The sequence below is a fragment of the Vidua chalybeata genome, chromosome 4 (assembly GCF_026979565.1).
Source record: "Vidua chalybeata isolate OUT-0048 chromosome 4, bVidCha1 merged haplotype, whole genome shotgun sequence".
NCBI lineage: Eukaryota > Metazoa > Chordata > Aves > Passeriformes > Viduidae > Vidua > Vidua chalybeata.
In genome coordinates, this window is record NC_071533.1 from 4,582,066 (window position 1) to 4,599,200 (window position 17,135).

The 17,135-nt window shown below is 38.2% G+C and overlaps 1 protein-coding gene across 1 annotated transcript in view; it reads right to left on the reverse strand.

Moving 5' to 3' along the window:
* The window catches only part of INPP4B (inositol polyphosphate-4-phosphatase type II B), a 257,500-nt gene that overhangs the window by 121,231 nt on the left and 119,134 nt on the right, over positions 1-17,135 (reverse strand). The gene's annotated exons all lie outside the window — the stretch shown is intronic.

Below are 17,135 nucleotides of genomic sequence, written 5' to 3' on the forward strand. Positions count from 1 at the left end.
ATTTGCATATAGGAGTTAATTGTCCAATTATAGTTTTAGCACATGAAGTCCCATCTTTCTTGTTTTTCTCTCTTCATTCCACCATTGTTTATGCTCTTGGGGACTGAAATTTGGATCATTTGTCCTTGGTCCCCAGCTAGAGAAGGAATTGTTTGGTTTACCTACTCTGTGAAGAGAGCTTACTAATATGCCCTAATATGAAGCTCAGAACTACACATTAAAGCAGTCCAGAATCTGAAAAATATAAAAGCTAAAACCTGAGGCATCATTTCAATCAGCATATTGTAGTCAGCAAAGTAAAACACTTCCATCAATACTTTGTTGGATAAGTGCTTATTGAATGGAGGACAATACCAATACAGTAATTTCCCAACCTTCAGTGCACAATTATTTCCAACAGTCCATATAAAACAGAAAAGAAGATCTTTTCCCAGTGGACATGCACATGGCACTGCGGGATTTACAGTTCCAATGGAAAAGCTGATAGGCAGAGAAACTAATCAATGTTAAAACTGAATTAAAGATGGAAACTGATACAGGGAATATAAGCTATATCAAATTACTGCAACGTTTTATAGTAACTATATGATACTTATTATATATTAATTAAATTTAAACTTACAAAATATAGATATAGATATAGATATATTCCCTACTACAGATAGTAGGGAAAATATGTATGCCCCTATTACTTGCTGTATAGCAACTGACAGTTTCATCTGTTTACTTATCCAAAAAGGTCAAACAGAAGGACAGGACTATCTGCATCCTTTCCATAGGCAGTGTTTGAATGTGATTCTTTTGCAGAGCATGGAGTCAGAACCGTTCATTTGCGCAGCACTGACACTGTGTGCTACCTCCGGGCACACTCCTCAAGATGTAATGTGAGGATAAAAGAAAATACATACTTCTCAGTCTCCAAGAATCTTCATAAATTGCTTTTCTTTCAGACATCTCTACAGCTCAGTATCTTTCTCTGTGTAGGCTGCATCTTTGTGTGCTTTCTAGAAAACGCATAGCACAAGAGAAGAATCACGAGATTCCCCCAAGCAAAGACTGAGGTTAACAGAATTTAACAGCTTATGTAGGTATGTGACTTGGTGTACGAATAATGAGCAGAAAACCACAAAATCATGAGTGTTTGATTAGAAATACAGTTTTGTTTATCTGTTTTTACAGCTTGGGCATTTGATCAGAATTGCCTTAGAAAACCTCACAGTTCAAAGAGAACATATTATTTAGGAATAAATACTAAGCATACTCTCCATACTGAGCACACCACAAAAAACATACCAGCTCTGCAGCATCCACATGGAAGCTGGAACTTCAAGTGACAGAAAATATCTATACATTATGAGTGCTTTGGGGCACGCAGCACAGAGTCAGATCTGATCCAGGAAAGCTTATTAACTCAGCATAATTGCCAGCCATGGTAGAGCTGCACCACTTTGCAGTGTGCCTCGATGCAAAATGACACCAGCCTTGTCCATACAAGTGCCCAGTGTAGCTCAGATTCCAAGCAGAGATTACACAGTGGGGACAGGGCCCAGCTCGGCGTGGATCAGAGCTTCAGCTGCTGGCACTTGGTCTGCAGATCACCAAACACAACAAAGATGTGCAAAGAGGAAAAAAAGGCAGCTCCTTTTATCAGCCTGTCCCCCACGAAGCATTACGATCACACACACAGCTTGCTCCTCAGTACACTGCAAAAAAACCTGAAAATCACAGAGCTGAAAAACACCCCTTTGGAACATACTTGTAACCACCTCCTCATATTTAGGTCTATCCTATTCCACAGTTATTTGCTTTCATATAGTCAATAAATAACCCATGAAGGCAAAGTCCTAAGTTCTGTTCATCTCTCGTAGTTATTGGAAATAAGTAAAAGCTGTCAAATTTAGCCACATAGATCTAAATAATCTTTAATATGTTGTTAGTGTATGCAATGAAAAAATGGAAGGAAGGAAGGAAGAGTTTATTTACCTTCTTAACATAGCACACAGCATGAACTCTGGATTCAATTTTTTTAACTGATTTGAAACAGCTTTTTTTCTACAGAGAAAGCTCTGTCATGTAAGGTTATGCAACAGATTAGGAGTGACAAAGAGAAATGGCCTCTATAAATTAGATGTAATTAACATTTGAGTCTTAGCATCATGAAAAATAGATGTTCTGTTACTCACAATTAATTTGCTCTTTATTGAAACTTGGGGTACACATACTCTGACAGTAGCAGTTGCTTTTTGAGGAGGGGAAAAAGCTGTGCACTGCTGCACCCAGTTAAACCTTCTTGTGTTGCATGATGAGCTCATCATCATTCCCCCTCCTGAACAGCTCCCAGTAAAACACAAACTTTGCACTCTGAAGGAGCACCCACAGGCGATGGCTCAGGCATTGCAGGGGCTCAAACACATATAACCATGTATAACAGCTGTATATAAGTTATATATATATAACTTATATATAAGTGTATAGCCATGACAGGGAAGGGACACACTCACCCAACCCAGGCCCCCACAGTGATGACACAGACAGCAGCACATTGCTGTTTATCAGTCAACCTACTGCTTGATTTTTTTTGGTTTTTTTTTAAGCAGTCAAATTTTTGCAGTCAATGACCACTGGTAGCAAGCTAATGGGCTACAGGCTTTTTCCACCATCTTTCAGGCTTTTTTGAACAAAGTCCAATGATGTGATGTAGCCTTCTAAAGTCTTAATAGGTACTGAAAATTCTAGGCATTTGGTCAGTTATAATTTTTATAAAGTATAATATAAAAACACATTTAAGTCTGTAGCTGTTACAATCAGCCAGTAAGCCTTGCCCCCTCCCCACCATAATTTCCAGGAATGATCCCTTTAAAGTCTGTTTTATACTGGGAACAACCTGCAAAATTTGAAGAGTAAAAATACCCTTCAAAGTGCTTGTGATGCCTCCTCTTCCCGGCTTCCTTCCACTGCGAAATGAAATTCACAAAAGGCAAATTCTGGCTTCTGTCAGAAAGCTACAGATGGAGCATTCCTAAGCTCTTTTGGCTCTTCATTTACATGGACCAGCCAATGGGGACTTGTTACTTGCTCAAATCCAAATACCTCAGGCTAGTTACTGCAATGCCACTATCCAAAAATCCCTGAGACAGACTCTACAATCCAAAAAAAGCAGCCAAAACGGCAGCCAAAGAAATCCAGATGTTCTGACAAATTATATCCCAAAGAATACTCACTCCAGAATGATGAAGAAAATAGGAGATAGGAATCTATATATGTGTGGGGGGGGGGGGTTATCATGCTTTTTCACCCTACTCCCCACACATCCAGCTGTGCACTGCTTCAGCAAAACATTGCTATCCAGCAATCTCTCAGTCTGTCTGTCTGAGCACCTTGCTCCCCTGAAGCAGCAGACTCTAAACCTAGTGTTCAAGTTGGAATTTAAGGGGAAAATACCTTCCTAGCATGCAAGATTTCAAGCACTGCTCACAGGGCCTGAGGCAGTTGGGTCAGAAGAGAAAAAAAAAAAAAAAATCTCATTCCCATATGAATATCAGAGAACCTGTCCAAAAAAACAGTGCTAGAAAAGCCAAGGAAAGAACTTGTACTCTAACCACTTATTTCAGGGCAACCTGAGAGGATACAAGCCAAGGGTGGTAAAAAGCACATGCAGTTGTCTGATGAACACCCAGGTCAACTCAGTCTCACTTTAGTGTATGGCAGACAACATGAATTAAAGCAAGTATTACTAATCAGATGAGCTCAATGGCATCATAAAATTTCCAGAACGTGATCTTCTGCCTCAAAGTTTCAGCAAAATTTGAACTTTGACTGTGAATATTTGACAAAATAAATTGAAATCCCTTTTTTTTTTTCATTTACTGAATAAACAGTCTTTTTTGAGTATGCTAAAGTCTGTGTTTCATAATTTGCATTTATTACCATAAAAGTTGCGTTAAGAAAATTTATAAATTAAACATGATGCCATTTCCACTGACGAACCAGTTACAAGAAACAAGATTTATATTAGCATCTTGTAGAGACATTTCCAACACTCCCAGTTCCTTAATAGATTGCAACATCTACTCAAGTGACAAAAGGTTATTCACGTATTAAACACGGAAAAAAAGTCTTGCTGCCTTAAACAAGTCCAGACCTTTCAAGACTCTACACAAAATATCCCTGTCTTCTGACTCATGGCAGAAGCTGAAATGAAGAACTTGGAATTTAACTTGTTGGAGCAGTCACATCCCCAGTACATGAACCCCCAAAGTTCCCTTGAGAAGCTGGTATTATCCCTGTGCCAACACCTGAGTGCACTGCCAGCTGGGGGCCTTAAGTTCAATATTTTGAAAGAGCTGTTTTTATGTGAGGTACCAAACTAACCAAATATCAGCTCTCATAGAAGCAAACAATGGTTTTAAGATCATCCCCAAAAAACATCGAAGATTTTTATCCCTCACTCCATGTTTTATGGTTGCTTTTTAACATAAATTTTTAGATTCTAAAATGAACATTTTAGAGCAATTAAGCTCAGCCAGTCAGTCTCGACCTTTTAATTTCCCACTGGGTGTCTCCGACAGGGAATTCCAGCAGTGGATTTTGCCTGCAGCTATTGCTACAGGCAACTGCAGCAGTAGCATCACCAGGAAGAAATTCTGTGAAGACTTAAAGGGACTCGCATTGATTCCCTACAGTCTGTGCTAGGTCTACAAGCAGAGCCATCCATCAGTAACCAGGACATGTGTGAGACATCGAGAGAAGTAGGGAAAGCTGCGTGTGAAAGAATATGACTGGAGCATACATTTTGTGACTAAACCCACTCCCCTCAAAATCCATCATGGGAGTATGAAAAGCAACCAAGAGCCTGGTATTTTCAGTAAAAAAAATTATTAGCAACACACAATCAGATTCATCATCAAATGATCATTTTCAGATTTTTTTTTTTTTTACATTTCATTGTCACAGACACCATATAATAAACCCCCCCCACCCATTCTTTAACTACACCTTGAAATTGTTTTAATTTCCTCTCCCTCCCTTCTGATTGGAAGGTCATTCAAAAAAATGATTGCAATAATAGTTCAGATTCATTTTCTAATCTACAGCCCATCATTATTCATGGCAAGTTTATACTCCTTTGCTCTTCTGCCAACATGCTCTTTTAGATAAGTAATTATTTTCTGTTCCTCACACTGGTCTCCTAATGTATTAATAAGAAAGGAATCATATGCCCTCTCGTACTTCATTTTGTTAGGATAATAAGCCAGGCTTTCCCAATACACTGTCATACAATAAGCTCTCCATTCCCCAGATCACATCATCTGCTCCAGTCCCATTCATCTTTCTTAAATACAAATGATCTAATTGCTGCCAGCTTTCCAGAAGAGGCCTAACCTGTGTGTATGGAACAGAGTTCCCTGGATTCCTCTGGGAATCAGTTCTGTTTCCCTCTCTCTGCTGCATTAGATCCACTGCTCAGTTACACTCTGAACAACTAATTTACCTGTGTTTTCCTTCACACCATTTGTATCTGACACATTAAGTATTTTGTTCATCCAAAAACTTAATGTTTTTAGAAAAACACAGTCACGTGAGAAACTACTGTATTTCATCCAATCTGTATTATTCCTGACTGATTTGGAGCAGTTCCTTGGGTAAAGAGTTGTATCAGCTGGCAAACCCTTTTCTTTTTAGGAGAACTAAGGGAAATCTCTGCACACGCCCAACTTTTCTCTAACACATAGAAGCTGAAGGACTCTCACATAAATATCCACAAAAGCAAAGAAAATTATATTCAACAATAAGGATTTTTCTTTTGTTCTTCTGACAGTTTGTGATAATGTTTGAAAAACAGTTGAGGTTGAGGTCTGGTAGTAGTATTACCTAATGGATAGGAATTCACTTCTCTTTTAGGGGATTAGGGGTGAAATTGCTCATCAGATTTACTGTGGTAGAAGGCATAAATATATTTTAGACAGATGAGCGGGAGTACATAAATATTTGGGGCTTCCTACAAGCTCTGTTTTCTTTGCCTTTATAGACAGGATCTATCTATTCATAAAAGTCTGATTTAGCAAGATTATAGCTGCACTTCCATAGATAATGGTCCTTCCAACCTGTGGAACTGCAGTACTCTCATGAGAATTAGTTGTGTCCAGGGCTCCCACATGCTTCATCCACATTTCTAACAATCCACGCTTGAGGGGAGCAAGGAATTTTCTCAGAAGAACTTCCAGAAGATCCTGGGAAAATAAATGTTCCCAACTATCCAAATATAAACATTTCCAAAGCTATCTAAAAAGAAAAAATGTGTAATTTTTTTTTTTTCACTTGAGAAAGTATTTTTTTCTTGGATTAAAACAGTTAAACCTGCATAGCAAGAATTGAACTCTTAAGTACACAAACACCAAAACACATAACCTCCTGATCAGCCATCTTTAAACAGTTTTTGATAGTGCTCTGCCCTTTGCTCCCTGTCCTCTGAGATGAGAAACTGAAAGGAGTTTATATTTATTTATTTATCAATCAAATAAATTCACTGCTGGCTTTAGAAGAAGTTTCAAGACAAATGTGTCATCTCTCCCACAATCTAAAGTAGTTTCTGCTTTAAAGGAAGAAGAAGGTATCACTGGAAATGGGTATCTCTGTGGGCCTATTTTATTTACTATGCAGCAACCTAAACATACCTTTGTACCTACAAGAGAAAGTAAAAAGCAGATTTCACACGGTACTCCTGTAACAGAGATAGGTTTATGTGAAGAGCACTTCATTTTTCTATCAGTGATACTATATTCATAATTACTTCCCCATTAAACACACATGATTTTGCTCTCAAAACCATTTCACAGGAAGACCGGTTTTCCTCACCTGAGTATGTGTCACTGTGCTTAACTGCCACATAAAGATAAACCCTTTTCCCACTCTACAATGTCAATTTTACTTTTTTTAAAGCATAACTGCAATCTGCAAGACATGGTAATCCTTTTCTACAAGCAAGATCAAGCTCTTGCAGAGATGTTACTTAAAACCAAGTAAGCTATGAACACCCTATTTTCGGACTGATAAGTAGGCTCAGGAAAGTTGATAGTCACAGCTGCCTGAACTAAGTAATTAAATTCTGATTCTTACAAAGCATAAGGTGTGAATAAAGACATTAGGTATATTTTTTTAAGCAATCATTTTGCTTCTTTCAGAATTAATATTCTGAGGATGCAGAAAGATTCTAAGGCTCAGAGTAAGCCCTAAATATATTTAAATATTTTCACTACTTAGAAAAAAATAAAACAGACTTTTTTCAGAACCTGACAAGTGGCCTTTTTGGGGGAACTGTTTCAGTGATGCTTTTTCTGCAAATAATAAGATCTATTAGGAACAATATTGTTGGCAAAGCTGTTTAGTTCTGAAATTTGACCACCACGCTTCTATTTCTAGAAATTACTTACAGATTATGTCTTCCTTTTATATTGCATCTTTGTATTTGGAAATTCAGCAAGATACTGTTTTCTGGGAAAGATAGGATCTGTTATTAGACAAGCTGATGTAAGATGGAAACAAACACTTTTCTCGGCCCATGGTTCCTTCAGGAACTAAGGAAAGCTTGTGCTCTTGAAAATTTCTGTGTTTTCTCCATCATACCTGCTTATCTAACAAAAGGCTACCAGCTCATACGGACCCTTAGCTCACCCCCAAACTGCCATAAGCAGTGAAAGAAAACAGATACTCTCTGTGGTATTCCTTGATGTTTAAAGCCAAGCCATCTCCATTGTAAATCCCACCAGAAACATTTTCTGAGAGATATCCAAACACCAGCCACTACAGCTTATTGAACGAAGGAGCCACAACCAGCTGGCAGAAAAGTTATGGCACAAACTCCAGTAATGGCATTGTCCCCTTCATATTTTACTTCTTTATTTTTTTTTTTTCACTTATGATGCTCAGGATATTTTTTCACTCTCACATCGTTTCTTGCTCCCAGCAGTGCTCTGCTGAGATGACAGTGCTTGCTGAGTCACCATTTACTTCCTCAGCAAATGACATGAAATAATGTGGCATGCAGAGATTTCAAGTCAGCATTGTTTCTCGGGATATGTGCAAACTGACAGCAGGAATGGTGTAAGAGACAGTCCGAAGTTCCACTCATTTTTGCCTCACGATCGTCGCAATGGCAGGGACTAAGATCCTGAAGACCCCGACTGGAGTTCTGGCCTGGGTGAGGTGGATGCTCACCAAGTGATTGTTTGTAGGTGTGTTTGCTGTCACCACGCTGCACTGCTTCGAGCAGGGCCTGGCAAGGAGTGGCTTGCTCTGTATGCTTACACCTGCTTCACGATACCCAAACGCATGAATTTTCCCACCTCTTGGCCAAATGAACGTTCTGGGGCAACTCTGGTGATCTCCCATGGCAGATCCCTCGTCTGCCTCACGACCACCGTGATGGACGAAGATTGAAGCTCCCTCCCTGAGACTGAGACCCCTATAATCCTAACACAGGGGCGCTGGCCTGACTGAAGCGGGATGTTTGCCAAGTGGTGCCTGCAGGTGGACCAAGAAAACAATGGGTCTTGCTCACTGCTGAAATTGACTTGCCCTACTTTGGAACAGGGACTGTTTTACAGTAGATTCATTTCTCCATTACCTGTTCCCCCCACTCGGCAGAGGACTATAAAAGACCCCTAAGTTAACCAAGACTTTGAGACTCTCCCCGACGGACACAACGAATCTATTGGCTGGACCGGGAGGATTTTGTCTCTCAGCTGGTATCTATATTCCCCCGCCACCCTTTCTCTCTCTATCTCCTTTCAGACCCCTCTATCGAATTTGCTGTGGGCACTCAATAAAAGGTGCATTTGTTGTGATTAAACTGATGGTCCCCTGCTGTTCCTCCTTTGCACTTTTGGGGTTGGTAAAACGAGCCATCACGACCCCCGCTCGTCCTAGTGGATCGTGACAAATGGGAACAGGAGATTTTAAATAGGCCTGCGTTTCAATGCCGCTGAACAAACTGCACTTTTAAAAAACCCTCTGTTAGTGAACAGCCTTACCTAAAACCAGTCCACTCATTAAGAGTACACTTGGTTTAGAGAAGTGCATTACATTCTTTTTGATTTGAGTCCAGGTCTAGATAAATTAGCTTCTGGAAGGTAGCTGCATTGTACATCATTAACAGATCTCTCGAATATCAAAACTGATAATAGAAATTCACTAAAAAGTGAGCCTACAACAAGAGTAGGGGATGAAAAAAGCACATGCATGCTTCCACAGCAAGGATTTTATGTAATCTAAATTAGATGACAGAGTTGATTTCTGTCTAAACAAAGTGAAAGGAACAGATACATCTTGCCATAGAAGAATCTACATTTACATAACTTCAAATGGGTCACTACGAATAATGCAACATCTTGAGGAGGGACTTCTGAAAAAACAGTGAGATTATATCTGCTTAATAAACCACATAGTCCAGGCTTCCAAAAATGTGTTGGTAGCCTTATGTATCATAAGGCCGTATGTCTTAAGTTATAGGTATCATAACTCATCAAGTACAGAGCAGCCTCATTCCTTCCACATTCAGTAGAACCTCCTTCCCTGACAAAGGGAATCATTATTTGTAAAAGAAAAGCATTTTAATACATGATGAATTATACGAACGGTAGCTGTACATGTGAAAATACAGTAATCTCTTCAGCTTGAGGACAGGTGGTGATATAGTACCCTCAATAGCACAGCATCCTATGTGCTGGCAGGATAATGGAAGCTCTAGAAAATTAATGTTTAGAGGCTTCCCCTTCCACAACTCATATCTAAAAGGGAAAAAAGATACATGCAACAAAGAAAAGCTTATATGTAAAATAATGTTGTATTCATAGAACATCATCCAACTCACACCATAAATTCTCTGTAAATTATTGCAAACCCACATTGCATCCAATCTGACTATTATAGTGGAATCATAGAATCATCAATGTTGGGAAAGCCCTCCAAAAGTAGTTCTCCAAACTCAACCATCTTGCAGATGGGTCCTTCTGACAAAAATTAGCAGCAAGACAGAACTCCACTGGATTTCTTCCCATGCTGCCACAGTGAAACATGTCATTCCTGAAGCAGCATTTCCCTTAATTCCTCACTATGACTCACAAGAAGACACACAGAACAGTATTTTCAGCCTCTGTCAGAGAGAAGTCAGACTCCACAATACTCAGAAAGCATCCAGACCCTTCTTTTCTTCAAAAGTCATGTGCCAACTGAGGTGTATTTGCTCCTCAGATACTTTTCTCCTGGAAGAGAGAATTATTTTCTCTCCCTAACAATAAGCTGAACACAGTGATCTACAAAGCCCTGCTGAGGGAAGCTGGTATTTAAAATCTCAACCTTGACAGCACTAGCATGGATCATGTCATAAGCATTTTTCCAGGATTTCTGGACTCCCATGATCAGAAACTTATCTTTGCTGGTAGGCCAAACTTGTACTCTTTTCCATTCTTCACTACCAAGATTTTTACACTGAAGTTTGCTGCAGAAGTTTCCATTTCATATAAGTCATTATGAAGTTTTACCACTGGTGTATGAAACAAAAGTTAAATGAATTACTCTTTTTTATATTATAGACATAAAAGGAAACTTACGCAAAGAAATACCTTCATTAAAAAAAAAACCTACCATTTCCCCTTTTTAAGTTTTATTTGTGAACACAGCTTGTAGAAGCCTTGGGAAAAGGTACACTGCTGCTGAAGGACTACTTTTTGGTACATGTCTCTTCCAAGTTTCTCCAAATGACAGAACCTATTTTATTTCTAACTCCAGTTTCTACTTAAAAATACCAGTTGTCCATAACATATATTCACAGAAACTTGCTTCTTCCAAAGACAACATTAAGAAGCAGCAGCCAGAAGTGTCAGCATCATGCTAAGTATCGTAAGTCCTATGGCCAAAAAATTCCTATTAATCCTTCTGTTTTGCTGTATGGATTGCAGATCATTTTATAATCATGCACTTCACTTGCCTACACACAAGAGAGCTCCTGCCAGGTACTATAGCTATCATCCACAATAAAAAAAAAAGAAAAAACTTCATTAAAAAAAAAAAAACCAAACAATAAAAAAAAACCAAAAAAACACCAAAAAAACCCAAACCAAACCAAAAAAAAAAAAAAAAAAAAAAAAAAAAAAACAAACAAACAAACAAAAAAACCCACCCCAAACCAAAATCCAAGTGAAGTCCGGAAGATTTTTTTCCCCCTACTAAAAAGTGGTCTCTAAAATGACAGAGAATTATTCAGGTTTTTAACCTTTTGTTCATCTACTGGGTTGCAGATGCTAAAGATCTCTCAAAGGCAGAGTTACTATTCTTGTTCCATTTCACCAAAGACCTAAGCACAGTGTCATCTCAGCAAACTACACTTTCCAAGAAAGAAAATCTGCAGGCTTACTGCCATTTTGTGATGCATATTTCTCTGTAAAGATAAGCACCAGTGCCTAGTGAACATCATTTAAGAAAACCAAACTTCCTGAGTAGAGGCTCAGTTTGCTTCCAGCACTGCCTTCATACAGAAAAGCAACAACAAAAGCCAATTCCAGTTACGCAGTTCAATTGTATTAACAGCAATATTTTTTCCTCTCCCTTTTTTTCTCCCCTAAATTTCCCACATCCTGTGCTGCTAACAAACAGTTCCAATACATTCTTTATAAATCCTGCTCTGTTGGCAATCCATGAATCATCTGGCAAAATAATTCCTCATGCCTGCAGGGCACAGATAAAGGCTGCCTTGTGGCACAGGGCCAGTAGAGCACGTTCACTTGCTCAAGACACTAGGAGTCAGCATGGTTACACTGAACCCAGAAAAGGGCTTTACTCTTTTCTGTATATTTTTCTTTTTTTTTTAGTAACTAGAAATTAAACTAGGCTCTGTGTTTGACTTAGAGCAACCAGTTCATTGGTCACCAAGGTCACGTCACAAAGGAAAGTCATCTCTGCTTTTCTAAACTCCCACATTCACAGCCTTTTTATCTTAAGGCCTTTACAAACTCCATCTGCAAAGTCTCAAATTCAAAATTATCAAAGTTCACATATATGTCTTTTAGCTTTCCTTTAATACTCACCACAACACTGGAAAGCATATTCCTGGGTGTTATACACCAGCATTTATAACAGGATTTCAGAGAAATTCTTTCTTGTACAAATATTTTCTGTACTTTAATATATGCCATTTTCCATTTTCCACACACACATCAGACTGCACTAAGTGATTGTTCTGTAATCTAGTCTTGACTTTCCTGCTCTTTACTTACAGAGAATAAGATCTGTTGTCTCCATGTATGAAAGAAAATTATTCACAGATGACTTTCTGCTCCTGCAAATTGCAGTAATTTCTTTACAATAGATCAAGAGAGCCTGACATCCACATTTCAAATTAAAAAAAAAAAAAATTAAAAAAATCTCCACTTATTTGCAGATTAAAATAATCAACACCACCACACTCAAAATAAGTGAAAAAAAGCTGCAGTAAATAGGCAGGGTGAAGCTCCCAGAGGCTGACTGGCAGCAAAGTAGGACAACACAAAATATTTCAGCAAAGGTTACACACAGTAACATTTAAATTAAAGGCAGCTCAGTTGGGTAACTAAATGAAATGCCAGCTCAAATCACGTTCCTGTCCATCACACACAGTAATATTCCATGGAACCCCCACTCCAGTGTATCTGCTCTTGCAAAAAAGGGTTAATTAACCAATAAGCTATGGCAAAGCTTTGGATCCCTATTCATTTCAAGTAGACAGATGAACTCTAGCTACAAAAGCATTTAAACAAAAAAATCTGTTTCTATTACCTCTATTACTGTGTATTTACATACCTTCAAGAAAGAAAAAGAAGAAAAAAAGAAACACATTAAAGTTTTTTTACTTGGTTTAGCTGTTCAGAAACTGTTTCAAATTATGGCACTCTTCCTCCATTCTGGGCAGAATTCTGCACACAAAAGAGTTAGGGGCAAAATTAATAACTTTGCCTTCTCCCACAGCCCAAGACCTCCAGAGATACAACAAATTACTTATGAGGAATTTACCTGCAGAAAACTAAAACCATTCCTTTCCATGAGTGATACTTTCACAAGGGGCATGAACAATGCTGTTCCGGAGCTCCTCGCTGGAGTCAGAAAGTGCCTTTGGCAGTGGGATGCATACTGGTTTGGGGAAGAGGTGAAAAAAATATGTCTGACCAAGTGCAAATAAGTTTTTGCACTAAGGATGAAAATAAATTCTGAAGCCACTGGTAGCCCTCTGGCATCCCAAGGAAGAAACTCAATTTTTCTACTAAGTTAGAATGCAGATGTCTAATATCAGAGTAGCTATTAGTCGTGTCTAAAGGCTGGGGTAGCCTTTAACTGAAAGCAAAGAACTGAAGCTTTCAGGGCATCCCAAACACTATGCAACAGCACGTGAGGACATCCAAACCAGACAGATAGTAGTGCATTAAAGACTCTAAGCAGTTCTAAACTTCTCAGCATTCCTCTATTTAAAACTAGTGACAAGAAAAGGGGCAGAATTTTACCATAAAAGAGAGCTTCCTTGCACCCAAATATTGGTAGAAAATAAAAAAGGGTACAGGGATGGAAAGAGCCTGGCATTTTCTACATTATCTTCTGTTAAAAGAGAAAGTTAACTCTATAACATGCCAGGCATTTGTCTGTAAAATACTTAGGTATTTTCATCATTTTATTGAGGCAGAAGCTCTTCTTTACCCAACCACTACAGTGGTGCTTGCTTGGTTACCTGGCTTGCTGCTCCTAGCAATGTATCCAGATATATTTCAACTCATGCACTGGGGGTAATTTTGCAAAAGAAAATATCCTCTGCAGAATAGAAATAAAATATTTGTGACTTGCCTGTGATGACACAGTAAGCCTGGGGCAAAAATTAAGAACACAGTTTTTTGCCTCCCATTCCACAGGATTACTCAGCTTCCTTTGTCCCTTCCCAGCTGGGGGTATCCCCTCAATCCACTTATCTATTCTAACCACTGCACTATGTTAATACCTCTTCAAAGTCCAAGACCTAATTGAAACCATCCCAAAAAGCCATGTGTGCCAGCCACACAGTCCAGCTGGGCAGAGCTCCACTAAAAGCCAGGCTATTCAGGGACTTCCCATCCAGCACCCTACTCCAGTGATTTATCTCCTCAGACAATTTAGAAACACTACTAGCAAAGCACAACAAGGGGCCTCTCAGAGCTATAAACACCTTCTTGTTCTGAAGAACAGTTTGGGTGCTAAGGACAGAAGATAGACAATATGAAATCATTGAAAAAGCCCTGGTTGCTTAACCACATTTTACAACCTCAGATCATCTGAATACAGTAAAACTAGTTACAGCTACATAACTAGTTTTACTACTTGACCAGTAGTTTAAGGGTGGGTTTTTAACGACAAATTTCAAATTATTTTGAAAAATAAACTGTTGATGTAGGATGTGATGAAGTAAACTATGATTTTCTACAGTTTTTAAACTTTTTGAAATCCTTCCCATTCCGGTTGGACAGTGGCAATGCTTTCAAGGAAGATAAATATAATATTTGTCACTCCCAGTTCAGAACTTTGGGATTTGAAAGCAGGTTCCAATGGCAATTGGGGTTACTGAAAATTTTGCACTGCAGACTTTATTAATTTTCTCCAGTAAAAGAAGTAGGAAACACCATGTCAACACCTAAAGAGAGAAAAATGTCTTATTTCCTCGCATTAACAAGTTTCTTCTTGAGGTTTCTTTTATAATGATTCTCTGGCATATCCATAACTAAATTGAGCATCTTAACTCTTCATTTCACTTCCCCCTTCCCTTAAGTCAATACAAACATCACAGTAATATTGCCATCATTGAAACTGCAACTGCACTTTACTGCTAAGGTAATACACAGGATTCCTGCAGCAGTTTCCATTCCAGGAACATCAGTAATTTCTACCCTAACAGCATCTAAGGCTATTGGTGATCATCTTCAAAGTCAGCAAAAGAAAGAAATAAGCTTAAGAGGAGACAAGAAATTGATGTCAAGACTTCAGAATTTCTAGACCTTAACAAAAAGGACGAAATGACGATATCATTTTAATTGACTGTGAAATTGTTAATTTGAATAGCCCTTTCACAAAGATACCTCATGGGGAAATGGATCCAGCCAGATTCTATATGGCAGCCATTTTGTAAGGAAAGCACAACTGGAACCAAAAAGTTATTCTTAACTGGGAAAGAGTCAATAAGTGCAATGAAATGCCCTTATGTGCATTTCATGTGTAGTTAAACAGATATTTTACAAACATGAATATAAATATTTCATACTTTTTGCAAGCCAGATACAGCTTAAAACAATTAAGGACTGCTCCTAGCTGCATAAATATGAATTAAAAGCAAATCCAGGTCACTGAAGCAACACCACTGCAAAACTAGGGGCTTTGGGTCTAAAAAGGATAATCTAGGGAGGAAAAAAAAAAAAAAGTACCCCTTTGAAATTAAACTAAATGGTAAATTTTTACTTTAACAGATAGAAAAAAGTGGTATTTACATGGCTTAAAATGGCTTAACAAAACTGGTGGGGTGTGGACAACATGGAATTCAATATCTAGTACATCTAGCTCAGATTAACACAATGAATTGCTGGTCTGTGTTTTCAAACCCATCTCAAGAGTTTTGTTACTTTAGTGCTGCTTCTTCCATGGAAAAGATTCTCTCACTAAGGCAAAGGGGAAGACATATTCTTTTGGCTTGTGTTATAAATTCAGGAGTCCATTTTCTAAGCAGCTGAATTTACCTCTGAAGAAAACTGACCCATTCTTGCCTTTAAATACAAGAGCATAATTATCTTTTGAGAACTCCAAAACGGCAAATGAGAAATGCTTCACACCAGACTAAAACTTACCTAAAGCTTGTAAAACATATTTTCTCCATGGAAAAACAATTACTTGCTAAAGACAAGAAAATTACACAATTACGACCCTATAAAAATGTATTTTTCTGCAGATACCAAGGTACTTTCTGAGCTTATTAAAAAGTTTCTTGTCATGGAAGTTTAAAATGTTCATGCTAGAAGCATCTCAAATGTACATAAACCAAATGTAATTTTAATAGTTCTGTTATTTCAGGACAATAACATACAACTGACTGAAGGAGACCTTCTATCACTAGACTTCCAACAATGAAGGCAACCCTGTGTTTCAAAGAAATCTGCATTATTTCTGACATGTTATTCTAGCTCAGTGTTAACACTAGAGCTCACTAAAGAATCTAAAACTGAGAAGGGAGGAAAAGCTAAGACAGATCCACCGTGACACGTAGCAGCATGTTTTGGTTTTGTTCAACTCACATGCTGCCATCTGGAACATACCAAGAGGCTGAGATCCAAATAGCTTTAAAGTTGCAGTCAGAAACACTTTGCAACTAAACTATGGCAGGTAGTAGCCCAGTGTAAAACAAAAAACAGAATAGTGAGTGATATGGAAAGTATTTTGGAATATAAATCATTTCATATAAAATAAAAACCCCAGAATTAACCCTGCATATTATACTCTTAAGACTAAAAGCAAACCTTCACGTGTCAGAAAGATCTCACAGATATCAAACTCCTCAAATATGCTAAAGAAATAAAAACAAAAAACCACCCACCACTCCAGAACTCCACCAGTTACGATTCAGACTTTTGTTAATGCACTTCTGGATCTTCCTTTTTCTCAAGTCCCACCAGTTCAGAATATTTCATGCCCTTTATAGTTTAACATCTCCAACGTCAGCAGCATGACAGGGATAGTGTATGATGTAGCTGGCATCTTACTACAAACTGCAAGTTATTCTAGACATTGCCAGTAATTCAAGTTTTAGTCATGATTTTGCATTGACTGACTGGGTGACTATTTCTGATGGTTGTCACAATATATATATTCATACAGTATATAATCTTATTAGAAAAATACATGTGTTCATTAAGAGGAGATCAAGCAGACTAATTTATTTTCCTTCAGTAAGATAACTGCTTGTCTAGACAAAGGAAATGCAGTAGCTCTTACCTTCTGCACTTCAACAAAGCATTTGATATAGCTCCTTTTCAAAAATTATTACTGAGTTGGAAAGGAATTAGAGAGATTAACAGACTGGCTAATCAGGAAATGTAGACCTGAAACAG